Source organism: Pan troglodytes, chromosome 12 (genome assembly GCF_028858775.2).
Source record: "Pan troglodytes isolate AG18354 chromosome 12, NHGRI_mPanTro3-v2.0_pri, whole genome shotgun sequence".
Lineage (NCBI taxonomy): Eukaryota > Metazoa > Chordata > Mammalia > Primates > Hominidae > Pan > Pan troglodytes.
The window spans coordinates 66,561,315-66,586,317 of record NC_072410.2 but is presented as its reverse complement, the minus strand read 5'-3'; the positions used below and the strand labels follow the sequence as shown (position 1 = coordinate 66,586,317).

Sequence of the window (25,003 nt, the reverse complement as noted above, 5' to 3'; positions counted from 1 at the left end):
ATAACCATTATTTTGAATCCCTATTACGCAAATCATAAAACTTCACTTCATTCAAGTTGGTTTCTGGAGATTTACTTTGTTCTTTTGTTTGAAATATATTCCTCTGTTTCTTCACTTCCTTGATTCTCTGTTTTTGTTTCTGAGCATTAGATAACTATCTCTGTCTTCATGTTATTAGACTGACTTTGTATATGAGTTTTCACCAATCTGTCTGGCCAGAGATTTTAAGGTGCCTCTCAAATCTTTGTGTTTATCCAGACTGTTATCTCTGTTTTTGGTGGCTCACTGGAGCTTATGATGTGCCACATCTTGATAGTAACCTGAGACTGGTATGATAGGACCCAGGTTATTAAGATGTAGCTGGAAAGTTTAGGGTGTTAGATGTGTATCCCAGTTCTTTGTATCTTCATGGTGTGACTGGGTGCAGGTACAGTAAGTTGAAGACAGGATCTGCAGCAAATGTCTATTCTCACAGTCAGGATTTACCTTCTAATCCTAGAGGGGTAGTTGGTAATATTGGGATAATTATACATCCACTTGTTGGTTTTCTGTGGTCTTGGGTCACTTAGGATTGCAAAGTCTGTAGCTAGGTCATTAAGGAGACAGTCCCTTGAGTGGGAGTTATGCAGGTTGTGGGCTGGCCACATGGCCAATTCTTTCCAGAAGGAAGGAATAGGCCTGGATTTGTCTCTGGAGTGAGCTAGAGGAAGGTCTTGTGAAGTACCGTGCTCTGGCTCTGGCTACCTAAAGGCCATTGCTTGTTTGCTCTATTAGCTCTCAATGCAAGTTGATTAGAAACCAAGTCCTCAAGGAGCCACTCAAAGTGTGGCTATAAGCCCTTATTGAAGAGAAAGTGAGAGCTGTACATTCCTGCCCCTTTTCTGAACTGCTCCAAGAGAGTATAGCCCCTAGAAGTGTTTGAATGCCTTTTTAAAACCACCTCTTTGTTCCATGATCAACGGAGACTCACATATGCATAGTCCCTTCTGTTGTCAGAGCTACTAGGTTTAGGATGGAGTCCTTTGGGAGATAGCTTTAAAAATTAGCTTTCAATGTGTATCCTAAATCCCTTCTGGGGAGAAACAGGGAGTTTTATTATGTCTTAAGCCCCTTCTCTGCAAGGAGATGAAATCCCTGGAGATGCTTGCATATCCATTTAAAAACACAACTCTTTTCCTGTTGTTTAGAGATACGTGTATATGCCAGTCTCTTCTGCTCCCAGAGCTAGGAGATTTAGGTTGCAATCCCTTAGGTAGATGTTATAAGTGTTAGGGAGGCTAGACCAGGCACAGTGGCTCACACCTCTAATCCCCACACTTTGGGAGGGTGAGGCCGGCAGATTGCATGAGTCCAGGAGTTTGAGACCTGCCTGGGCAACAAGGCGAAACCCCGTCTCCACAAAATATAGAAAAATTAGCCAGGTGTGATGGCAGGCACCTATTGTCCCAGCTACTTGGGGGGTTGAGGCAGGAGGATCTCTTGAGTTTGGGAGGCAGAAGTTGCAGTGAGCTGAGATTGCACCACTGCACTCTAGCCTGGGTGATGACCTGTCTCAAAAAAAAAAAAAAAAAAAAAAAAGTTAGGATACTTGGTGTGAATGCAGACTTATCCTAGGCTAGTGGTGGTTTAATAATTGACTGTCCCTTTAACTGCCCATTGTAAGCTAGTTAGAAACAGGGCCAACAGGTGGCTGCTGGAGGGATGCTTGAAGTCTCTGGAGTTGGTGTGCTCTTGCCTCTTTTCTTTTTTTTTTTTTAAGTCTAGAGGGATGTGTGTGTATAATCCCCTCGGCTCCCATAGTTGGCAAATTAAGAGTCAAACCATGGGAAAACTTACTGTTAGAGCCCTATTTTGGGGGTCCAGATCCTCCTCTCCACAGGGAGAGACTGGGTGTGGGAGATTCCTTTCCAAATTTTATGGTGCAGTGCCTGGGATGGGGTCCATGCCTGAGTGTGCCTCAGCTTCAGTGTAGATGTTTTCTCAGCTGTCAGTGGGTAGGAGCCTCTCTGTTGGTCTTGGACCTTCTCTTTCTTTCTTTCTTTTTTTTTTTTTCGAGATGGAGTCTCAGTTTGTCACCCAGACTGGAGTGCAGTTGCGCCATCCTGGCTCACTGAAACCTCTGCCTCCCAGGGTCAAACAATCCTCCTGCCTCAGCCTCCCAAGTAGCTGGGATTACAGGCGTGTGCCACAATGCCCGGCTATTTTTTGTATTTTTAGTAGAGATGGGGTTTCACCATGCTGGTCAGGCTGGTTTCAAACTCCTAACCTTGTGATCCGCCTGCCTCAGCCTCCCAAAGTACTAGGATTATAGGTGTGAGCCACCGCGCCCAGCCAGACCTTTTGTTAAAGGGAATTGGTCTGTGGTAGATGTTTATTTGGTGCATCCATGGGCAGAGGGAGAGTCAGGAGCTTCCTTTTCTATCATGTTTCTGATGCCACTCTGTCATCTGCATTTTAAAGATGAGGAAATAGCTCAGAAAAGCTTAATTTACCCAACTAGTGAGTTGAGGTTGGGATTCAAAACTGATATGCTGGGCTCTGAAGTCTATGATTTTTTGAGTATGCCACAAACTTTTTTTTTTTTTTTTTTGGTAAAATGCTTTTTTAGTATAAGGACAATTTGAAATATCTGAAATACAGAAATAATTCCTTAAACTTTCAGCATTTATTCAGCAAAACATTCATTGAGAACCTACTTTTGCTCATGTCCTGTGCTAGCTGCTTTATGAAGCAACATTCATATGACTGACTATCTCCCTAAAATCAGCTTCAACTATGTCTGGAAGGACAGAGGCATGCACAGCCAAGGAAGACTGGGCTGAGAGACACAGAGGAGAAGGAGTTGGGTTGGGGTAATGGCAATTGAGGAAGGCTGACTTTCATTCGTGCCATGAGGGATGAGGAGCAGCCACTGAACAGAGAAAGCCTGGAAGGACATCTGGTCGACATGGCCACAAGAATGGTGGAGTGAGTGTTGGTGGGGTCTTCAGGGAAGTGTCTGTCATTAACTGAGTCTAGAGTCTAGCCATAAGTGTAGAGGGGAGTAATGGGATTGAAAGTTGCAACATGTCACAAAAAATGACCTGAGAACTCAACCTAAATTGTATATTTGGCAGTTAGTTTTCACACTTTTGACTTTTCTTCCTCTGGTCTCTTACTTTATTTCTTTTCTGATTATCAGAGTTCTGCATGTTTGTGGTAAAAACTTTGGAAAGTACAAATGAATGCAATACATCAGATTAACAAAATTACTGTTGTCTAGTATGGCTGGCATATCCATGCCTCTCTCCCTCCACATATCAGAGAGAATTTTGACCATAAGACTTTACAGTAGGCTTTTCTTACTTAACTTCTTATGATGAAGCTCCATGTGGACTTCATTATATTCCATGAAATGTGTAGTGTCTTTGCTGTCTGCTCCTCCTACATCCATTCACTGAAGATGCTTTGCACCCAGACCTGCTGAGAAGCAGGTAGGCCTTACCAGTTCTATGTCCATAGGACAACCCCTTCCCCAGTGGTCGCACCTAACTGAACCATATGTAAACACCTGACCCAATTTGGGCCTATTATATTGTCTTCCCAGAAGTTTGGGACTAAGGCCCTGAAGGACTGTGTCAATAAGATGGTGCTGGGTTCTGGAGCCAGGTTTGGCACTAAAGCCAGTCAAAGCCACATGCAAACTAAAGTTGTAGAGGAGGATCAGGCATGGTTTTCTTTCTCTCCTCAGGAGAAAGAAAGAAGGAAGTGTGCGCAGGTCCAGAGAAAAGAGACCATGTGGACCAGTGAGGAATGGAGATGGAGACGGTAGCTGCCTAACCATTTTCCTATTCTCATGAGATACAGCTATGCTTCCTATACTTTGTCTCAGTCAGATTCTCCATAAGTTTTTCACAGGGAAATCATTTGAATAGATGCCTGCTCTTGGTAATCAAAACATTTCTTACTACAGCAGTTTACTTAAATGGGTTTTTTTCCTTTAGTTTTTTCTTCCAATTTTTGCTTTGGTGTTTTTAAAATACACATATGTTTAAATTTTTTTTGGTAGTTATAGCTCAAGTGTTTTTAAAATATACATATGTTTACATTTTTTTTGGTAGTTATAGCTCAGATCTTTTCTTTGTCATTACTTCCATTGCATTTAAACTTAAATATTTATCTAGTCAGAGAGCATTAAAATTTTATATCTTTTTTGTAGGCTTCAAAAAAGATATAACATTTTACATTTAAATGTATAATAGACATGCTCTAATCCATAGAATCCATGGATTCTAATCCACCTAAAAATTATTTTGACATATGTGTGAGATGAGGATCTAATTGAACTTTTTTTTATAAAATGTAAATAGGTAATTAGCTGGCCCAGAATCATGCTTCATTTTCCCACCGATTCATGATCTCTCCTTGATTATATGTTAACTTTATATACACATGTTTCATATGGGTTTGTTACTGAGCTGTCTCTTCTGTTTACTCAATTATTTAAAAAGAAAATGTTAAAGAAAATATTTCTAGTCTATGTATAATTATGACTCCTAGAAATATTGACTGGATTTAGAGAAGGATGGTGCTAAGTTAGAGAACTTTGGTTACCAAGTCATTTGATTCCTTTGATTTTTCCCTCCAGAACTCCAAATGACACGTTGTTGTTTGTATTGGAATATATCCATCTTCTTCCTGGGGCAGCTTGAGTAGTCCTGACAAGTTTGCTAATTTTGGTAATTTCTTGAGTCTAAGGAGAGTTTTTATATTATAGAATTTCAACTTGTAAGACTGCTTTAATTTAAAAAATACAAAACTACTGAGAGTTTTAAAATGTGCTAGATTTGAGCACCTGACAAGGATAATAAGCACCTACTGTCATTCTCTCTTTTTGCTTCCATAGTAAAGATTGTTAATTGATTAGGGTCTTCCTTGCCACTAAACGTGGACAACATCAGACTCCTTCTTAACATAGTGCTCCAAACAACCAGCTCTATTAGTGAAGCTCTAATATCAGCTTAATACCAGTTGGTATTGCCTGATAAGATGTAACCTATTTGCAGATTAATTCTAGCAAGCAATATAAATCCCAAGGTTAGAGGTAAAATAGTGTAGCTAATATAGAAGTGGCTAGTATAGATTTAAGGCATTGTTTTAATTTTTTTTACTGCACCCCTTAATAGTTAATATATTTTACATTTTCACATTTAGCTATATAAAGAAGAAGACAACCGGATAAAAGTTTGATGTGTTTTAGGGAATATATACTTTATGTTAATTCTGTAATGTTGGAATCAAAATAGGTTACCTTTAAAATAATTCTAATTTTTCAGAAATAAAACACTCTTATATTTACTCTTCTCAGTGATTGGTGTAATTAGATGGAATGATTTTTGTCCCAATCTCCTTGTGGTTTATATGAGGAAAAAATCCATATTTTTATTTTCCTGAACTTAAGTACCTCATCAAGGCTTAGAATAAACCTCAGTAGAAATTTGCCAATATGCAGAAAAAAGTTTGTGCCTCATCAATTTTCAGGCCAGGCAATATTCATTAAGTTTGTAGTAGATTTATAGGTTCGAGGATGATCATCTCTCTTATGCCTAATCATTATTTAGTTAAGAAAACAACTGTGGGCTGGACTCTAATATTTGCAAGCTGTGTGACCTTACGCAAGGTACTTGAACTTCCTAGTTCGAAACCCTATAACAGCTTTGTATTACTTCAAAATTTATGCTCTTTTTTTTCTTACTATGGCAAACTTCAGTATTTTTTTTCCTTTAAGCAGTTTTGATCATTTCAGCTGCAGTTTTCATTTTATTCATCTCTCAGTATTATGTGCTACAGCAAGTAAGGTGACGTGGTATGAAAACATGTTAAAGCAAGCAAAGTGAAGTGATCCTGGGGATATGTTGAACCAAGTAAGGTCAAGTGAAGCTAGGGGTGTGCTTGGAGGCTGGACGAAGACAGAGAGTGAAGGAAAAAATGGCAGCTTCATATCTCTGGAAGTGGAATGCATAGCATTATATTTTATCCCGTGGTTCTTCAGCATTTGGCTTTGCTATATAATTAGGCAGAGGGGATATTTACGGGATTTAATAACTGTTGTTTCTATCCTTGTCATTAGGATCCAGAAGTTTCTTAGATTATGAGTGCTCCAGAAGTGAAATTAATACCCTCTGCTAGAGCTGAAAGTTGAAAGTTCCTATTGTCAAGATTTCAGTTCTGTCAGCTTTTTCTTTTCTGATCATTAAAAGTGAGGCATTCTCGGACTTGAACAGCACACCTCATGAAGGAGATCTATGAGGGATTTATGATGCTTGGTTGTAAGAGAAGATGACATCCGCAGAAAACTGGTAATCTTGGAAGGACAAGCAAGTAGGTAGTTGGAAATAGTTCAGAAATGTTTGCTTCTACAGTTCTGAAGGCAATATATGTCAGACTTGGAGAGCTCTAGTGAGGGGCCACTCACCTTAGAGTTGAAGACCATGGAAATTTAACCTGCTGTCAAGCTTTGATCATTATATACAGTCACTGCCTCATTGGTTGAGGATTAGAAAATCAAAAAGGTTCAAAACTTGGGATGTTATAATGTCAGCATGCTAATCAGAATTTCAGAAGTACATGCTCATGGAAATAAAATTTCAATAGAAAATAAGGGTGCCAGATGAAAAGTGTGTCTAGTTCCACTATCCATAGCCTGGTTCTCAAGAGGCTACCACCCATGATGTTTTCTGTCTTTAGCTCTTCCAGGGATTATCACTATAACTCGAAGTATCTATTTCATACAACATTAATATCTATTTCTTGTCTTACCAACTTAAGCTTGTCTTTTAACTCTTTGCTGTAAAAGATTACTATTTCAGCTCATAGCAACCACTCTGCTTCGTTTTTCCCTGTATCTGCTCCCATTTTTTCTTTTTGTTCTTCTATTGATTATACTTTAAATAATATGTTTGACTTTTATTTCTTGTTCTGTCAACTTCAGACATATCATGGTGTATGATATGGAGTCGGTCACTCCTACACGCTCTCCCATCTCTCCTTCCCACCTCTAACTCCTACTGTTCATCATTTCTACCACTACTTTTATATTGCCAAGGTTTAAAACATTTACATTCTGAATGGAAATTTTAATTAAGTATTCATCGCCTTGTCTATATATTGATTCAGAGAAGCAAAAATAGATAAACATCATTTATAATATTATGATATTGTTCAATATTATTCACTGCAGAACCAGAGTGCAGCTGTAGAGGAGATATAATTTATATTCGTAAATCAGATCTACTTAAAGTAGAATATTTCAAGTTCTAAGTCAAGATTTTCTTTTCTTAGACTCCATAATTCCTATAATAATGCTTCATATTTTCGTCATGAATTTTTGTACAGCATTTTCTTTTTCCTGGAATTTCTAGTTTCCCTTAATTTTTCTTACTGACGTCGGAAACATAAACCTTCTTCATTATGCACCACCCAAAGCCAGCCAACAGATTCTTTAGCCAGATGCATTATTAGTGTCTGCTCTCTTTCAGGTTCCCAATGCCAGGGGTCTCTTCATAGAGTAACAGATTCCACCTTCACTGCAGCTTCTCTTGCGGCTTCTCTTGTACTCTGAATAGTTATTTTTCTCTGTTCTATTTTATCTGTTAGTGTAATCCCATATGCCATGCATTTTTAAGAGAATTTCCTAATTATTTCACCTATTAATATCCTATCCTTTTGCATATCTTTACTGTCATTTCAATGGGTTTAAGAGAGGGAAGTACAAATATTTGCTAGGTTCAATGTGTTTAATCAGAGCCCTCAGAATTATTGGTTTACTATAGTCAGAAATTGGTATCAAAAGAGGAAAATGTGCATCTAAAATTTACAGACTATGCCCCAGATCTTAACTTAGAGAGGAAGCATTTATGCTTATTGCATGAAAGTCCTGTTTTAAATTTGGAGTATCTTTTTCATGTATTTTATCTCGTAACCTACTTCGAATTAAGACACCACCTGAAATTCATAGCACTGCAAAAATTGCTGATGCTGCATCATTTGTCCTCATACAGGTTTCATTATCTTAAGCACTTGGAATGAGACCTCACTTCATCATCCAAGGAGATTCAATGTCTATAACCCCATAGATGTCAAAGGACAAAGTACAGCTTCTGATAGGGTCTTAAATGCAAAAGGTGAATTTGCTGGATTCAGCAACCACCAGGTGGGGCCAAGGAGTTTTGCCTTTGTCAAATAGGAGCTTTTACTGGAAAAGCCGTATGTGTTGCTGCTGAGCAATTTCTAGAAGGAGTTTCAAACTTGTTGAGGTAGTTGTTTCCTCTAACATCATGTATCAAAATTGTCTTCTAAAAGAGACAATGTGGGAAGCATTTTCTAAAGTTAGGCTCCAGAAGGAGATGTAGTTAACTAAAATGATGCCTTGGGTGGTCAGGAGGCAAAGTTTGCATGTGGAGCCACTGGATTAGGAATATTCTTCATATTGTTCTTGAAAGAACTTATCCATTTATGAATTCTGAAAATGCTTTGTGGTTCTGGAAAGAAACAGAAAGAATTATTTATGAACTGTGGGCCCTGATGATTTTAGAGGATAATGGCACCAGAGGTGAAAGGAGGCTTTCTGATATCTGCCTGTCTTGCGGCTGGCCAGGTACAGAAGAACAAGTCTCTCTACAGATAGTGATGTTGTCCATGCCCTTGAAGATCTCAGAATCTTAACATTTATTAAATAGTTAATTTGGGCTTACCCCAAGCTGGGTGAAGAGATCACAAAACCAAAGAGATATAGTCCATGCCCTGAGGAGTGTTTGGTGCATGGGTGAGTGAGATAATAAGAGGACTGAGTATGGATAGTATCAAGAGACTCTTTATAATAGGTAAAAACCCAGAGGAAAGTGAGATGTGAATATAGAAAAATTCCAGATCAAAGGAACATCTCACAAGCACCTGAATTCTGACCAGATGTGAAACATGGCTGTTAAAATCTCCAATTTGTGGAGAAATGATCCCCCACATCATACCCAGTAGAAGCTTGTTTGAATCAGTGTACTATTCACCATTGTTAAATGGTGCCAAGAGTCTCACTTCTTTTTAGGAGTGAACTTTTACTTTAAGTTCAATATAAAGTGCTCAATGAATTTTTACAAAGTGAGTACACTCTGTACTTGACATTCAAATCGGAAACTAATCATTTCCAACTCCCCCTTCTAGCCCTACTCATCACTCCTCCCAGTGAAAAAAATCCTGATTTTTTTTTTTTTTTTTTTTTTTTTTGAGAAGGTATATTGCTCTGTCTCCCAGGCTGGAGTTCAGTGGCCTCGGCTCACTGCAAGCTCTGCCTCCTGGGTTCATGCCGTTCTCCTGCCTCAGCCTCCCAAGTAGCTGGGACTGCAGGCACCCGCCACCACGCCCGGCTAATTTTTTGTATTTTTATTAGAGACAGGGTTTCACCGTGTTAGCCAGGATGTCTTGATCTCCTGACCTCATGATCCACCCGCCTCAGTGTCCCAAAGTGCTGGGATTACAGGTGTGAGCCGCCGTGCCCAGCCAAAATAATTTTTTTAAACCTTTTTCTTTGTTAAGGATAGAGCTGTGGTCTATTTGTCCCTTCACTTTAAAAGAAAGAACATTTTGATCTGGAATTGAAACATTGATTTCTTAAGCCGTAGTTGATTCCTGGTATACAATTCCCATTTGTGTTTAAAATCTGGACTGGCAACAAGGTTAGTAATGATTTTGTTTATAGTGGCACTGTAAGAGGAACAGAGAGGGATGCTCTTAAAGAAAAGGGCATGCCAGTTGTTATCAGGATAACTCTATGCAAATAAACTAGAAAATCTAGAAGACAAGGATAAATTCCTGGATGATACAGCCTACCAAGACTAAATAAGGAAGAAGTTGAATCCCTGATTAAACCAATAACAAGCTCTGAAATTGAGGCAGTAATTAATAGCCTACCAACCAAAAAAAGCATAGGATTAGATGGATTCACAGCTGAATTCTACCAGAAGTACAAAGAGGAGCCGGTACCATTCCTTCTGAAAATATTCCAAACAACCAAAAAGGAGGGACTCCTCCCTAACTCATTTTATGAAGCCAACATCACCCTGATACCAAAACTGGGAAGAGACAAAAAAAGACAACTTCAGGCCAATATCCCTGATGAATTGATGCGAAAATTCTCAGTAAAACACTGGAAAACTGAATCCAGCAGCACATCAAAAAACTTATCTACCGCGATCAAGTCAGCTTCATCCCTGGGATACAAGGCTGGTTCAACATACACAAATCAATAAACGTAATTCATCCCATAAACAGAACCAAAGACAAAAACCACATGATGATCTCAATAGATGCAGAAAAGGCCTTTGACAAAATTCAACATCCCTTCATGTTAAAAACACTCAATAAACTAGGTATTGTTGGAACATATCTCAAAATAATAAGAGCTATTTATGACAAACCCACAGTCAATATCATATTGAAAGGGCAAAAGCTGGAAGCATTCCCTTTGAAAATCGGTACAAGACAAGGATGCCCTCTCTCACCACTCTTATTCAACACAGTATTGGAAGTTCTGGCCAGGGCAATCAGGCAACAGAAAGCAATAAAGGGTATTCAAACAGGAAGAGAGGAAGTCAAGTTATCTCTGTTTGCAGGTGACATGACTGTATATATAGAAAACCCAATCATCTCAGCCCCAAAACCTCTTGAACTGATAAACAACTTCAGCAAAGTCTCAGGATACAAAATCAATGTGCAAAAATCACAAGCATTCCTTTACACCAACAACTGGCAAGCAGGGAGTCAAATCATGATGGAACTCCCATTCGCAATCACTACAAAGTAAATAAAATACCTAGGAATACAGCTAACAAGGGATGTGAAGGACCTATTCAAGGAGAACTACACACCACTGCTCAATGAAATAAGAGAGGACACAAACAAATGGAAAAACATTCCACCCTCATGGATAGGAAGAATCAATATCATGAAAATGGCCGTACTGCCCAAAGTAATTTATAGATTCAATGCTATTCCCATCAAATTACCATAGACGTTCTTCACAGAATTAGAAAAAACTATTTTAAATTTCATACGGAACCAAAAAAGAGCACGTATAGCCAAGACAATACTAAGCAAAAAGAACAAAGTTGGAGGCATCACACTACCTGACTTCAAACTATACTACGAGTTTACAGTAACCAAAACAGCATGGTACTTGTACCAAAACAGACATATAGACCAATGGAGCAGAACAGAGATGTCAGAAATAACACCACATATTTACAACCATCTGATCTTCGACAAACCTGACAAAAGCAAGCAATGGGGAAAGGATCTCCTATTCAGTGAATGGTGCTGGGAAGACTGGCTAGCCATATGCAGAAAACTGAAACTGGGCCCCTTCCTCACACCTTATTCAAAAATTAACTCAAGATTGATTAAAGACTTAAATGTAAAACCCCAACCATAAGAACCCTATAAGAAAACGTAGGTGATATTATTCAGAACATAGGCATGGGCAAAGACTTAAAGACAAAAATGCCAAAAGCAATTGCAACAAAAGCCACGATTGACAAATGAGATCTAATTAAACTAAAGGGCTTCTGCACAGCAAAAGAAACTATCATCAGAGTGAACAGGCAATCTACAAAATGGGAGAAAATTTTTGCAATCTACTCATCTGTCAAAGGTCTAATATCCAGAATTTACAAGGAACCTAAACATATTTACAAGAAAAAAGAAAACAGCCCCATCAAAAATTGGGCCAAAGATATAAACAGGCACTTCTCAAAAGAAGACATTTACTTGGCCGACAAACACATGAAGAAAAGCTCAACATTACTGATCATCAGAGAAATGCAAATCAAAACCACAATGAGATACCATCTCACACCAGTCAGAATGGTGATTTTTAAAGTCAGGAAACAACAGATGCTGGCAAGGCTGTGGAGAAACAAGAATGCTTTTACACTGTTGGTGGGAATGTAAATTAGCTCAGCTATTGTGGAAAATAGTATGGTGATTCCTAGAACCAAAAATACCACTTGACCCAGCAATCCCATTACTGGATATATACCCAAAGGAATATAAATCATTCTATTATAAAGACACCTGCACGTGTATGTTTATTGCAGCACTATTTACAATAGCAAAGACATGGAGCCAACCCAAATGCCTGTCAATGACAGAATGGAGGAAGAAAATGTGGTACATATACACCATGGAATACTATGCAGCCATAAAAAGGAATGAGATCATGTCCTTTGCAGGGATATTGATGAAGGTGGAAGCCATCATCCTCAGCAAACTAATACAGGAACAGAAAACCAAACAATGCATGATCTCACTCATAAGTGGGAGTTGAACGTTGAGAACACATGGACACAGATTGGGGGACAACACACACCGGGGCCTGTTGGGGGTGGGGGGTGAGGGGAGGGAACTTAGAGGATGGGTCAATAGGCGCAGTAAACCACCATGGCACATGTATGCCTATGTAACAAACCTGCACGTTCTGTACATGTATCCCTTTTTTTTTTTAAAGAATAAATAAAGAAAATAAATAAATAAAGTTTTACAAAGTGAAATATTAAATATATCTGTTTCTTATTTTCATATAATTACCCAGGAAACACTTATTCATTACCTACCGTTTTTCAGGGCTGGATATTGTGGGGAATATAAAAGTGAATCAGACATATACCATCCCTCTTTAAGTAGAAGAGTCAGAAATATCTGGCTCTGTAAGTAATTGTAAAATATAAAAGAGAAAGTAATAAGTTTCATAAGAGAGATGCAAGCAGATGAGAGTTTTCCATGTAATCCGTATCTTTTTTTCTTTTTTACAGGAAGTATGGTATTGATGAGCTTGAGTGAGAAAAAAAATGGATTTGGGTTAGAAGACCTGGGATCTTGCACTTACCAGGTATGTGGCTTGAGGAGGCTACTTTACCTTTTCCACCCAGCTCTACCCTGTCTAACATGAGGACGGTAGTAGGTTTCCTACTTATGGAACATAGTTATTGGGAAGCATATAACAGATAATAGACATAGTTTTATATAAGTAACTTATTCAAAATAGGTATTATTTCTTCCAGGGAATACTCAAACATTTTGTTCTCTAAAACAAGGAATTAATTTATCTTCTTCTAACTTTAATAAGGTGTACCATGAGCCAGTCCTAGGAATAGCAACATGGATTCAATTTAAATTGCTAATAGGCGATACTCATGAGGTAGCAAAGAGCCTCTTTCTGACACATCCATCAAATGTCATTCTCTTACCAGCCTGGTGAGAGCCAGTTATTTTGACGTTGATGCTGACTGCTTTTGAAAGCACATGCTGTGCAGCACTTTGCCCAGGGTTTAGCTCTCCCACAGACCTGACATTTGTATGTTGTTTTGCTTTCCTTGATCTTCTCCCCTTCTTCCCTAGCGTCTACTGTTAGCTGAATGTAGCTAATACTACAGATTGTAAATGGGCTAAAGTGGAAGAAAGAATGTCTGACACAATAGTTCTGAGCCCTGCAAGCACGTAAGGATCATCTCAGGAGCTTTAGAGATACACTGATGGCCCGGCTCTGAGGCCTCATTCCCAGAGGAACTGCATCAAGAGACATAGGGTGGGACCCATGAATTTACTTTTAATACTTTTAACTAATCCTGATTAATTCTGAAGCAGATGATCTGGGCACCACACTTGGAGAAACTAGCTAGTATCAATATGATAGTAGCCATCTGGTGACTTCTTTGTTACATGGATTACAGGGGCCATCAGAGAGAGGTATTTCTCAATCCTTGGAAACTTATTTATTCACAGTTTCTCAAACACCTCATGTTTGAGGCACTGCACTGGGGGCTGCAAGGGATATGATAGATGAATCAAACATGAACGTGATACTGACTAAGAATAGGGCTGAATGTAAAACTATAATTCATACCGTATATAAAGGTTTACTTCTGAAGTTGGTGTACGTGGTAAAAATCATAACTAGTCAAAATTACCTTTGGAAAATGGCAGAGGAGGGTAGTATTTTGGAGAGCAACATGCTGCCTTCCAAACACCCAGCACTGGCTGTTTTCCTCTAACTTTGGGACTGAATCCTGACTCTGTTTAAGTCTCAAATGTGGCTGGCTTACATTTAGGGGTAATGCCGGAAGAAGGTACGTCTTTAAATACTGGAATCATATTTGGTTCCCAGGACATGGCAGATTCATGGCTCCCAACTCAAGTTCACTGAGACATGCGCTCTGTGAGTGGGACAGAGTTGAGGGTGGTTTGGGGGTAGGTCAGGGGGAGTCACCTGCACTATTTAAATAGGGTTCCCTTCTTGCTCATGCTGTCACTCTCTTCATTTGTTGTTGTTTATCTAAGTTTTCTCAAGGTAAATGGATTTCTAATAATACAAGACTCTTCTAATAATACAAGATGATAAGATTTGAAGACAGACACAGGCAGCCCCAATTGTTTAAAATAATTCTAAAAATTATCAAGGAGAGAACATTTACCAGATTTTAATAATTTATATTTTTTGAAGAATAATGTAAAATCTACGATTAAGATTGTTTTGGGAGACTGAAGAAGCAAAAAGATATGGCAAAAAATTTATAAAATATAAATAAAAAGTAAGACATTAATCTACAGATGAAAGATTAATGCATTTCTCTTTGAGGGCTCTGAAATGAAAACCAAAAATAGAACAGTCATGTTTCACCACAGCGTTATGAACACACTGCAGAGTCACACCCTTGAGACCATCCAGTCACATGCAGGCAGGGAATTTGCTGGGCAGAGCACGTTCAAGTCCCCATGACAATCAAGACATGGAAGCCACAGGCAGGGCCTCTAAACATGAAAAGTGTCATTGTTGTTTTGTATTCCTTGTACTTTCTGGAGCCCTTAAACACAGATACAAACAACATCCATCCAAACAGACCAGTTCTCCTAGGAACATTTGGCAAAGCTCAGTAGGTCTTTCTTGGATACTGACTTCATAGATGGTAACACTGACTCACCATGGCCTATGTGCTTGTGTGCTTCCACCTGAGACTAGGAGCTTTCAAAAAAACAAACAAACAAACAGAAACAAAGAAAAACAAAACAAAAACAGAGTCTTGACTTCAAGAGAAGGGAAGAGACTTATTTTCCTACTTTCCTTGTTGGCTTACTTTGGGGCTTCAATCACTTTATGTTAACTTTTGGTGACTCATACACTGGCCGCTCCTAACATTTCAGCAGCTGGGATGAGAGGACAAACAGAGGCCCACAAACCATATGTCTATACACATAAAAGTTCTAAATCAAGCTACCGATTTCAATAAAACATGTTCTGACTTTCCTCTTTGACAGATATACATTCCTAATGAAGAAATAAAAATAATGTGGGTGAAGCTATGGTTTTTATATAATAGAAAGTTGGAAAAACACTAAAGATGACTAAGTTTAATTATTATTGTTTATGCCTTGGTATTCTGTAGATAAGCCATTATTGTTTGCGTGAGTAATAAAAAACATGCATAGTTAGGCCGGGCACAGTGGCTCACGCCTGTAATCCCAGCACTTTGGGAGGTCGAGGTGGGTGGATCACCAGGTCAGGAGATCGAGACCATCCTGGCTAGCACGGTGAAACCCCGTCTCTACTAAAAATACAAAAAATTAGCTGGGCGTTGTGGCAGGCGTCTGTAGTCCCAGCTACTTGGGAGGCTGAGGCAGGAGAATGGCTTGAACCCGGGAGGTGGAGCTTGCAGTGAGCCGAGATCGCGCACTGCACTCCAGCCTGGGCGACAGAGCGAGAGTCCCTCTCAAAAAAAACAACAAAAACAAAAAACATGCATAGTTAATTAATTATTACGCATTATTCCATAAGATCTATTTTTTCTCTTTAGCAAAATCATTAATTTTGTTGTTATACTTAATATTTTTAATAATTTAATTGTTTATAGAAATGAGCTAAAGGATTAAAACTAAAATGTATCTGTATGCAAACTATACAATTTGATTATATTTTGTTCAAAAATAGAGTACATATAAATATGAAAAAATTATATATGTCTTAAAAGTTATATTTCTCCTAAAATATCAAAGCATTATTAAAAATAATAGGCAAAGTACAAATACAATAGGCATAACAAAATAATTGTTATGCTCATAAAATTTCTAGGTAAAACTGACATTTGCCATTTATTTTGAAATTCTATTTTTATAAATATAAAATTATTCACAGTTCTGACACTGAAAGTTCATCTGGTTGCCAATGTAAAAAACTTTTGTATTCTCCACGTATTTTATGTCTAGAGCTAAATAAAGACAAATTTAAGAGTAATATGAATTGTTTAACATTGTGAAATATTCAACTTCCGAAACTGTTGTGAATATAGTACCAATTTGTGAGCACGTCTGGAATCACAGATTAGTACCTGCAGAGAAGCAATAACTCTTAGTTCTGTGAGAATCTATCACATTCATTCTATCCAGGAGGAGAAAGTTTGGTAAGGAAATTAATTTGTCTTTTCTCTTGCCTAAGTGCTTTTGCTGCTCAATTTCTCCTCTGCTCTGTGGCAGTGTTTATCTTGACCTTTGCGGAGCTTCATAGCATTTGGACATGGTTTCTTTTTGTTTTGAGGACACAGGGCAAGATATCTGGAGATGCCTAAGCAGTGTTAGTCATGCACTGACAGTTTAGGGTTCTGGTCAGTTTAGGGTTCTGTGTGGCACCATGCTAGCAGTGAGTGTCAGATCCTGAGTGCTAGAGCGCTAGGGATACGTGTGTGTGTGTGTGCACACATGTGTGTGCACATGTGTCCGTGTGTGTAGGCGGGGAGTATACTGGAACTTTTCAGGGACACAGATTCAGACCAGGATAAATTCAAAAATTCTATTCTGAAGCTCAGTCACTACCGAAGATCTGACCCAAGGGTAGTCTATCTTGAATGCAGGTTACAAATCTGAAACTGTCCTAAAAGGCCTCCTTGTATCTCATTAGCTGAATTTCCATCACGTTTTCCCTTTCTTGCTCCTTGTACTAAGACAGCTTTTGTCCATTGTTAATGCCCCGGAAAGAAAAAAGAACTAGAGCAACTGGTGGATCTTTCTGAATCCAGCTCAACAACCACTGCTCCCCCAAGTCCTTTCATAAGCCCCTGAAGAAATGGGACTTCAACAAGCTGAATCTGGATCATGGACTAGTAACCAGGCATGGGCAAAGGAGTAAGGAGCCTTGGATTTCATCATTTTTTCTGCCATTTATTAGCTGTATGACCTTGACTTACCTACTTGGGACTTCAGATTTCTTATCTGTGAAATTAGGGGATTTGTATAAGATTGTCAAGGTCACACACCTATTCTAAAATTATGTGGTTTTATTTTATAGAAAAACTGGGCAAAATATTTTCTAGGTTTTGCATATAATGATGAACTATGACAAGGATTTTGGGACTGTCTGGGGAGTATACAGCAGGTTGAACAGAGACTTCCAATGCTTATATAGTATACTGGCTCTGGCTAAGTGATATTTTGTTTACTGACTCATTAAGAACAAAGAAATTCTACTTGAAAATCATTTATTCACCACCTTCCACGTGCTAGGCTATTATTATGTGAGATGCTAAGGCTTCAGTGATGAGGAAGCCAGAGTAACTGCTCTCAGGAAGCTCAGGTAAGCATGCAAACTATTAATTTTAGTTGAATGTGATAAGTAGTATTACTGACAGTTTTTCAAAGTGTGGGGGGAAGGTGCAAAGAACAAAGGGGTTCCTGGTGAAGAAAAGGGGGAAGAGAGTGTCAGGGAAGGTTCCCAGCTGAGAAGATTTTTGAGGGAAGTACTAGGAATATTTTAATCTTGAAGCTCCCTAGCAGTACAAGAACTATTTGGGCAGTAGCTTTATTTATTTATTTATTTATTTATTTATTTTTATTTTTATTATACTTTATGTTTTAGGGTACATGTGCACAACGTGCAGGTTTGTTACATATGTATACAGGTGCCATGTTGGTGTGCTGGACCCATTAACTCGTCATTTAACATTAGGTATATCTCCTAATGCTATCCCTCCCCACTCCCCCCACCCCACAACAGGCCCCGGTGTGTGATGTTCCCCTTCCTGTGTCCATGTGTTCTCATTGCTCAATTCTCGCCTGTGAGTGAGAACATGCGGTGTTAGGTTTTTTTGTCCTTGCAGCTTTTGATGACTCTACTCTTCAGCAAACCAATATGGCAACAGTGATTGGCCTTATGTGGAGGCTGAGCCAGCAAGCATTAGATTTTGCTGAGGGCCAGCTGCTTTTGATTCATGTATTTCTCTATGACAGTGGATGGTTCAGGTTTCAAATGGTGCATATTTTCCTGTAATGGGCCCAGGGGAGGACACACTGTTGAGCAGAGCTTTAGAGGTAGATTTATGGGCACAATGTTCAAGCTTTTAGACCACTTGTCTCTTTAGAAGTGGTGGGAATGGTTAGGGGTAGAGGAAGGAAGAGGCTCTTGGTATGCAAATGATTTCATAGTCAGAGTAAGGGCTCCCATTTCTACTTAGGAATCATTTCATCCAGGGAACATAGTACTGAGTATGCATATAGTGAGTTCTCCAGAAATATTTTACACATCAATAAATAGTTTCAGAATACTTAATATTTAATAGGTACTGTTGTAGGCATTTAATAAATATTTGTGGAATAAGTTAATTTATCATATTATCATATTGTTGGAATATTAATACTAATGAGATCGATAATTCAGGATACTCATAAATCTAAGCCAAATGGGTAAGGGTCTCTTTCCAAAATACGTCTTTTAATGGTTGGCCCCTCAGGCACCTGAAATGTTCGGATTTCCCAGTTCAGAGGCTTGAAGCTCATGAGGGCCAGACCATAAGAAGTTCCCCAAATCAAATGATTAGACCACCTGGGTCTCAGGCTGAAGTTCCTGTGCCTGAAATGGCATGACCATGCTGTTTCTTTTAGCTGACCCTGGCACCGACCTGAGCAACTGGAATATTAAAAGGAAATTTTTGTTTCTGGAAGATTTGTGACTAGAAGAGTCACTGTGGTCTACACTGGGAGAGAGCTTAGCTAAGTCCAGTGATCAACATTCCATCCATCCGTGTCACTTGAGTGAACAAGTGCATCATTGGAATGTAAATGTACATTGGGCTATTTGGGCTGTCGACCAGTCATCTCGATAATGTTAGCTGGAATCAGATCAATGCTTAGCTGAGGTAATTGAGACAGTGAAGTTTCAAATTGGGCAGGGAGGAGAAAACAGGGAAAAGAAGAGATAAATGCGTAGGTTTTTGACATTAGTTACATTTTCTAAACAAACCAAAAACAATATGCTTATTCACACTGATAGATTTCATTTCCTTTTGATCTTTGGGAGAGATATTGAAATTTGGTTCAAATTTAGCCGCTAATCCTCAAGTACCATTGGTATTCAAATATATCATGATTTCTTTTCCAATCTCTCTTTATAAAGTCCAAAAATTATGTTATCCCCAATTTCAACATATTAAAACCTGCAAAGTCTGAGGCATAAAAAACAGCACTTGCAATTCCACTAACTTTGGTTTTTCCAGAAAGTGAAATTGTGATGCTTATTCAAAATAGCATAAATAAGCTGGGCATGGTAGCATGTGCCTGTGGTCCCAGCTACTTGGGAGGCTGAAGTGTGAGGATTGCTTGAGCCTGGGAGGCCAAGGCTGCAGTGAGCTGTGATTGCCCTCCAGCCTGGGTGACCGAGTGAGATGTTGACTCAAAGAAAAATAGCAGAAATGAATGCAACCCCCATAGAACACAGAAGGGCATTTAAAAAACATACTAGCTAACTGATACAAACAAAACCTCAATAATAAATCCCTAGGGAAAATACAGAAAGTAGTATTTCTTTTAGTTGTTATTTATTGCAATATCAAACTTTTATTGAGATGGAAACAGAGAGAGGGACACACAGAGAGACAGACTTATTTTTCTACCTCCTTGGATGTCTACTAGGCCTATAAAAGATGCTTTTCACTCCCTAACAGGGGCCAATATTGGGAGGGAAACATCTGTCCTTCTCTCCTGGCTCCATAGCTGACTGGTGGGATTGGGAGGAGGAGAGGAGCACTGAGACCTTCCTCTGTTTTATTTTCAGAACCACCTGAGCAAGCTATGTGTATGGTCTTCTTCTCTGCAGCATGCAGTGACCTGTCCTGGAAGGGGAATGGGGTGAGGTGGGGCGGGAGCCTGTGGTTGTACAATTTTACCCCTAATTGGCCAATAACCTTAATTTGTAGGAAGGGGGCATTAGTTTCAAAATGTGGTCATAGATCTAGCCCAATTTTCCAGCCAGTCTTACGAACTGATACTGTGCTTTTCACTATTTGCCTCATGTCTTCTCTTAATGAATTCCAAATTCAGAGCAGATTTAAGGTGGTGAGCAGTTGTCACCCTAAGTCTCTTTCAAGACACAGTGCTGCTGAGATTTCTCAAAGAAAGTGATTTTTAATTATTTCCCTTTATGATAGGGCTCTTTTTTCCTCCTGCTCTTTAGCTGGGTCCCTGAGTAAAGAGCAGAAGGGGTGTGAGAAGCTCATTATCTACTTTCCTCCTGTTCCACCACATCCTCACACATGATCCATTATTGCCACTTACATACAATCTGCCTTTCCGCCTCTATCCCCTCGCTTCCTTGATTTTGCATCACCGGGTACCCTGTGTTTATTTTTCACAGTCTTTACCCTTTTCTTAAATTCCTTTCTTCCCTCTTAATCTTTACATATTTTCTGGCTTGCAAGATCTTACCTTAGCTAAGAGTGATATTTCTACCCCACCAAATGGGATCTATCAAACACTGCTTTGCAAGGTCTCCTGTATTGAATTGTCTTTTTGCATTGCAGTTGTTATTATTGTTGCATAACATCCTATTATTACATAACGAGGCCCAAAAATTCTATGGGGGAAACATCTTAGATTTATAATTGTTTGTATGTCACAAAGAGCTTTACAAATATTAGGTGCTTCATAAATATCTGCTCCTCATTTTACCTACTGGGCAGTCTTTGCAGTGTCATTTTAGTGTAGACATTTAAATGTGCTAGAGAAAGGTGGGAGCTCTGAAAAGTGATGACTCTATTTCAGCCAATGGTTTTAAAATGTGTAAACTCTTATTAGTTTCTGTCTCCATAAGTTGCTAATGGGGGTGACCAGAAAGGAGTAGTCTATTTTATTTTGGCTTAATAGAAACAAAAATGAACATTACCAAGTCTCTGCAGCACCACAGCCATCAAGCTAAGTGTGTTTTAGATATTTTCTCATTTAGTTATCAGAACTATAATATTGGTACTATCATTACCTTTGTTTCACCAGGGAAGCAGAGGCTCCAATATATTAACAGGTTTTAGATATCAGAGCTGTGATTTGACCTTGAGGCTTCCTAACTCCAAACTTTTAGCCACAATGACACCTTGCCATAAAGCTTTTCCATAGCTATTCTCTATGGGGCTATTCAGGCATTCAGCAGGTGTTTGTGCTCTTCAGTCGTGATGAAAACCAGAGAAAGTATGTAGGGTGCTAGTATAAAGGTTGAGAATCCACTGGACCAGGGCTTAAATCTGATTCCCCTCATACAAATTCTGTCTGATTAGGAGTAGGTTCCTTAACCCTTCTTATTCTCAGTTCCATTATCTAAAATATTAGGATCATAATTCTGTTAAATGAGATAATGCTGACAAAACACTAAGCACCACAGCAGCTGTACGTGCTCAAGGAGTGTGAGCTGCCATTATTACAATTACATGCCAGCTTAACACTTCCACAGATGACATCAATGAAGGTAAATGAGGAAATTAGCCAATGGAGTCCTGTGTAAAAGGAATACTCGGACAGACTGACAGAACTGCAGTCTCCATAGGAGGCGAGATGTCTATAGCATATCGATATTTTCTAAACACATTATTCTTTTCTTTAGATATAAACGCAATAGCATGACACCTACCAGTTAGTCCCACAAAGCTGCAAGGACAATAAAGATGTATACATATGAACATGAAAGGATTGGGAATGAAGGACTCATGAGCAGGTTATGTGAGACACTCCCCCAACCCATGCACTATTTTGGGTCATCTGTAAGGGGCTCTAGTAGAGCCCTCTGTGCTGCCTGCGGAGAACCCTGAGGCATTTGGACAGCATGCTGCCTATGGTGAAGGAGGTACAGGTCCCAAGTCAGAAGACAGAGGTTTCACTGCATTGGACTGGGAAATTGGAAATACTTGTTTAAAATCTTTTACTGTGTTTCTTCAGGTTCTCTACTTTTTTGTTTTTTGATTTTGTTTTTTTTTTTGCCAAATACATTTAGGGCTGCGATGGCTTTATATTTGAAAGGTTGGGGTATAAGAAAGAGTACTACCTTAGGGTGAGCAGACTGGCTTGGCATACTCACTCTCACTCCTTATTAGCATAAGGACCCTGAAGAAACCCCTTACGGGGCCGAGCCACTGCCATCTGCAAAGTGGAGACCATATCCATATGTATACTTCTTCCCCTTAACTTCAAGGATTGCTATGAGGGCCAAGAAGGTACAGGTGTAAAGTACTAAGCTATGCAAATATTTTCCTGAAGAGCTGTCTGTCCTACCACTGCTCTGCGCCGTTGTCCCTCCCCAAATCCCTTTTTTTTTTTTTTGCTTTCTAATGAACTCATAGAATGTACTGTCTTGCTCCACGTACTGTTTCCTCTAAACCTCCCCACCTAAATCTGTGAAAAGGAATAGGAGCCGGGCGTGATGACTCATGCCTGTAATCCCAGCACTTTGGGAGGCCGAGGTGGGTGGATCACCTTAGGTCAGGAGTTCAAGACCAGCCTGACCAGTATGGTGAAACCCCGTCTTTACTAAAAATACAAAAATTAGCCAGATGTGGTGGTATGTGCCTGTAGTCCCAGCTACTGGGGAGGCTGAGACAAGAGAATTACCTGAACCTGGGAGGCAGAGGTTGCAGTGAGCCGAGATGGTACCACTGCACTCCACCCTGGGCGACAGAGCGAGACTCTGTCTCAAAAAAAAAAAAAAGGGGGGGGGAGGTTCCAAGATGGCCAATAAGGAACAGCTCCAGTCTACAGCTCCCAGCGTGAGCAATGCAGAAGACAGGTGATTTCTGCATTTCCAACTGAGGTACTGGGTTCATCTCACTGGGGCTTGTCAGACAGTGGGTGCAGCCCACGAAGCAGGGAAGGGCATCGCCTCACCCAGGAAGAACAAGCAGTTGGGAAATTCCCTTTCCTAGCCAAGGGCAGCCATGACAGACGGTACCTGGAAAATTGGGAAACTCCAAACCTAATACTGCGCTTTTCCAATGTTCTTAGCAAATGGCACACTAGGAGATTATATCCTGTGCCTGGCTCAGAGGGTCCCACGTCCAAGGAGCCTCGCTTACTGCTAGCACAACAGTCTGAGATTGAACTGCAAGGTGGCAGCGAGGCTGGGGGAGGGGCGTCTGCCATTGCTGAGGCTTGAGTAGGTAAACAAAGCAGCCAGGAAGCTCGAACTGGGTGGAGCCCACCGCAGCTCAAGGAGGCCTGCCTGCCTCTGTAGACTCCACCTCTGGCAGCAGGGCATAGCTGAACAAAAGGCAGCAGAAACTTCTGCAGACTTAAACGTCCCTGTCTGACAGCTTTGAAGACAGTAGTGGTTATCCCAGCACAGAGTTTGAGATCTGAGAATAGACCGACTGCCTCCTCAAGTGGGTACCTGATCCCTGAGTAGCCTAACTGGGAGACATCTCCTAGTAGGAGCCGAATGACACTTCATCCAGCCGGGTGCCCCTCTGAGACGAAGCTTCCAGAGGAAGGATCAGGCTGTAACATGTGCTTTTCTGCAATATTGGCTGATCTGCAGCCTCTGCTGGTGATACCCAGAAAAACAGGGTCTGGAGTGGACCTCCAGTAAACTGCAGCAGACCTGCATCTGAGGGTCCTGACTGTGAGAAGGAAAACTAACAAACAGAAAGGACATCCACACCAAAACCCCATCTGTACGTCACCATCATGAAAGACCAAAGGTAGATAAAACCAAAAAGATGGGGAGAAACCAGAGCAGAAAAGCTGAAAATTCTAAAAATCAGGGCACCTCTTCTCCTCCAAAGGAATGCAGCTCCTCGCCAGCAATGGAACAAAGCTGGACAGAGAATGACTTTGACGAGTTGAGAGAAGAAGGCTTCAAACGATTGGTAATAACAAACTTCTTCGAGCTAAAGGAGGATGTTCGAATCCATCACAAAGAAGCTAAAGACCTTGAAAAAAGATTAGATGAATAGCTAACTAGAATAAACAGTGTGGAAAAGACCTTAAGTGACCTGATGGAGCTGAAAACCATGGCACAAAAACTACGTGATGCATGCACAAGCTTCAGTAGCTGATTTGATCAAGTGGAAGAAAGGGTGTCAGTGATTGAAGATCAAATGAATGAAAAGAAGCAAGAAGATAAGTTTAGAGAGAAAAGAGTAAAAAGAAATGAACAAAGCCTCCAAGAAATATGGGACTATGTGAAAAGATCGAATCTATGTCTGATTGGTGTACCTGAAAGTGACGGGGAGAATGGAACCAAGCTGGAAAACACTCTTCAGGATATTATCCAGGAGAACTTCCCCAACCTAGCAAGGCAGGCCAACATTCAAATTCAGGAAATACAGAGAATGCCACAAAGACACTGCTTGAGAGGAGCAACTCCAAGACACATAATTGTCTGATTAACCAAAGTTGAAATGAAGGAAAAAATGTTAAGGGCAGCCAGAGAGAAAGGTCGGGTTACCCACAAAGGGAAGCCCATCAGACTAACAGCAGATCTCTCGGCAGAAATTCTATAGGCCAGAAGAGAGTGGGGGCCAATATTCAACATTCTTAAAGGAAAGAATTTTCAACCCAGAATTTCATATCCAGCCAAACTAAGCTTCATAAGTGAAGGAGAAATAAAGTACTTTACAGACAAGCAAATGCTGAGAGATTTTTGTCACCAGCAGGCATGCCTTACAAGAGTTCCTGAAGGAAG

The 25,003-nt window shown here is 39.8% G+C and overlaps 1 long non-coding RNA gene across 1 annotated transcript; it reads right to left on the bottom strand.

The window, feature by feature from the left end:
- Positions 1–5,120: 5,120 nt before the first annotated feature.
- LOC104004975 (uncharacterized) lies at positions 5,121–20,839 on the bottom strand. The gene is made up of 2 exons (XR_678095.4): positions 20,767–20,839; positions 5,121–8,519 (listed from the first exon to the last, which is right to left on the bottom strand). It is a non-coding gene; the product is annotated as an uncharacterized LOC104004975 (long non-coding RNA).
- Between the last annotated feature and the right edge of the window lie 4,164 nt (positions 20,840–25,003).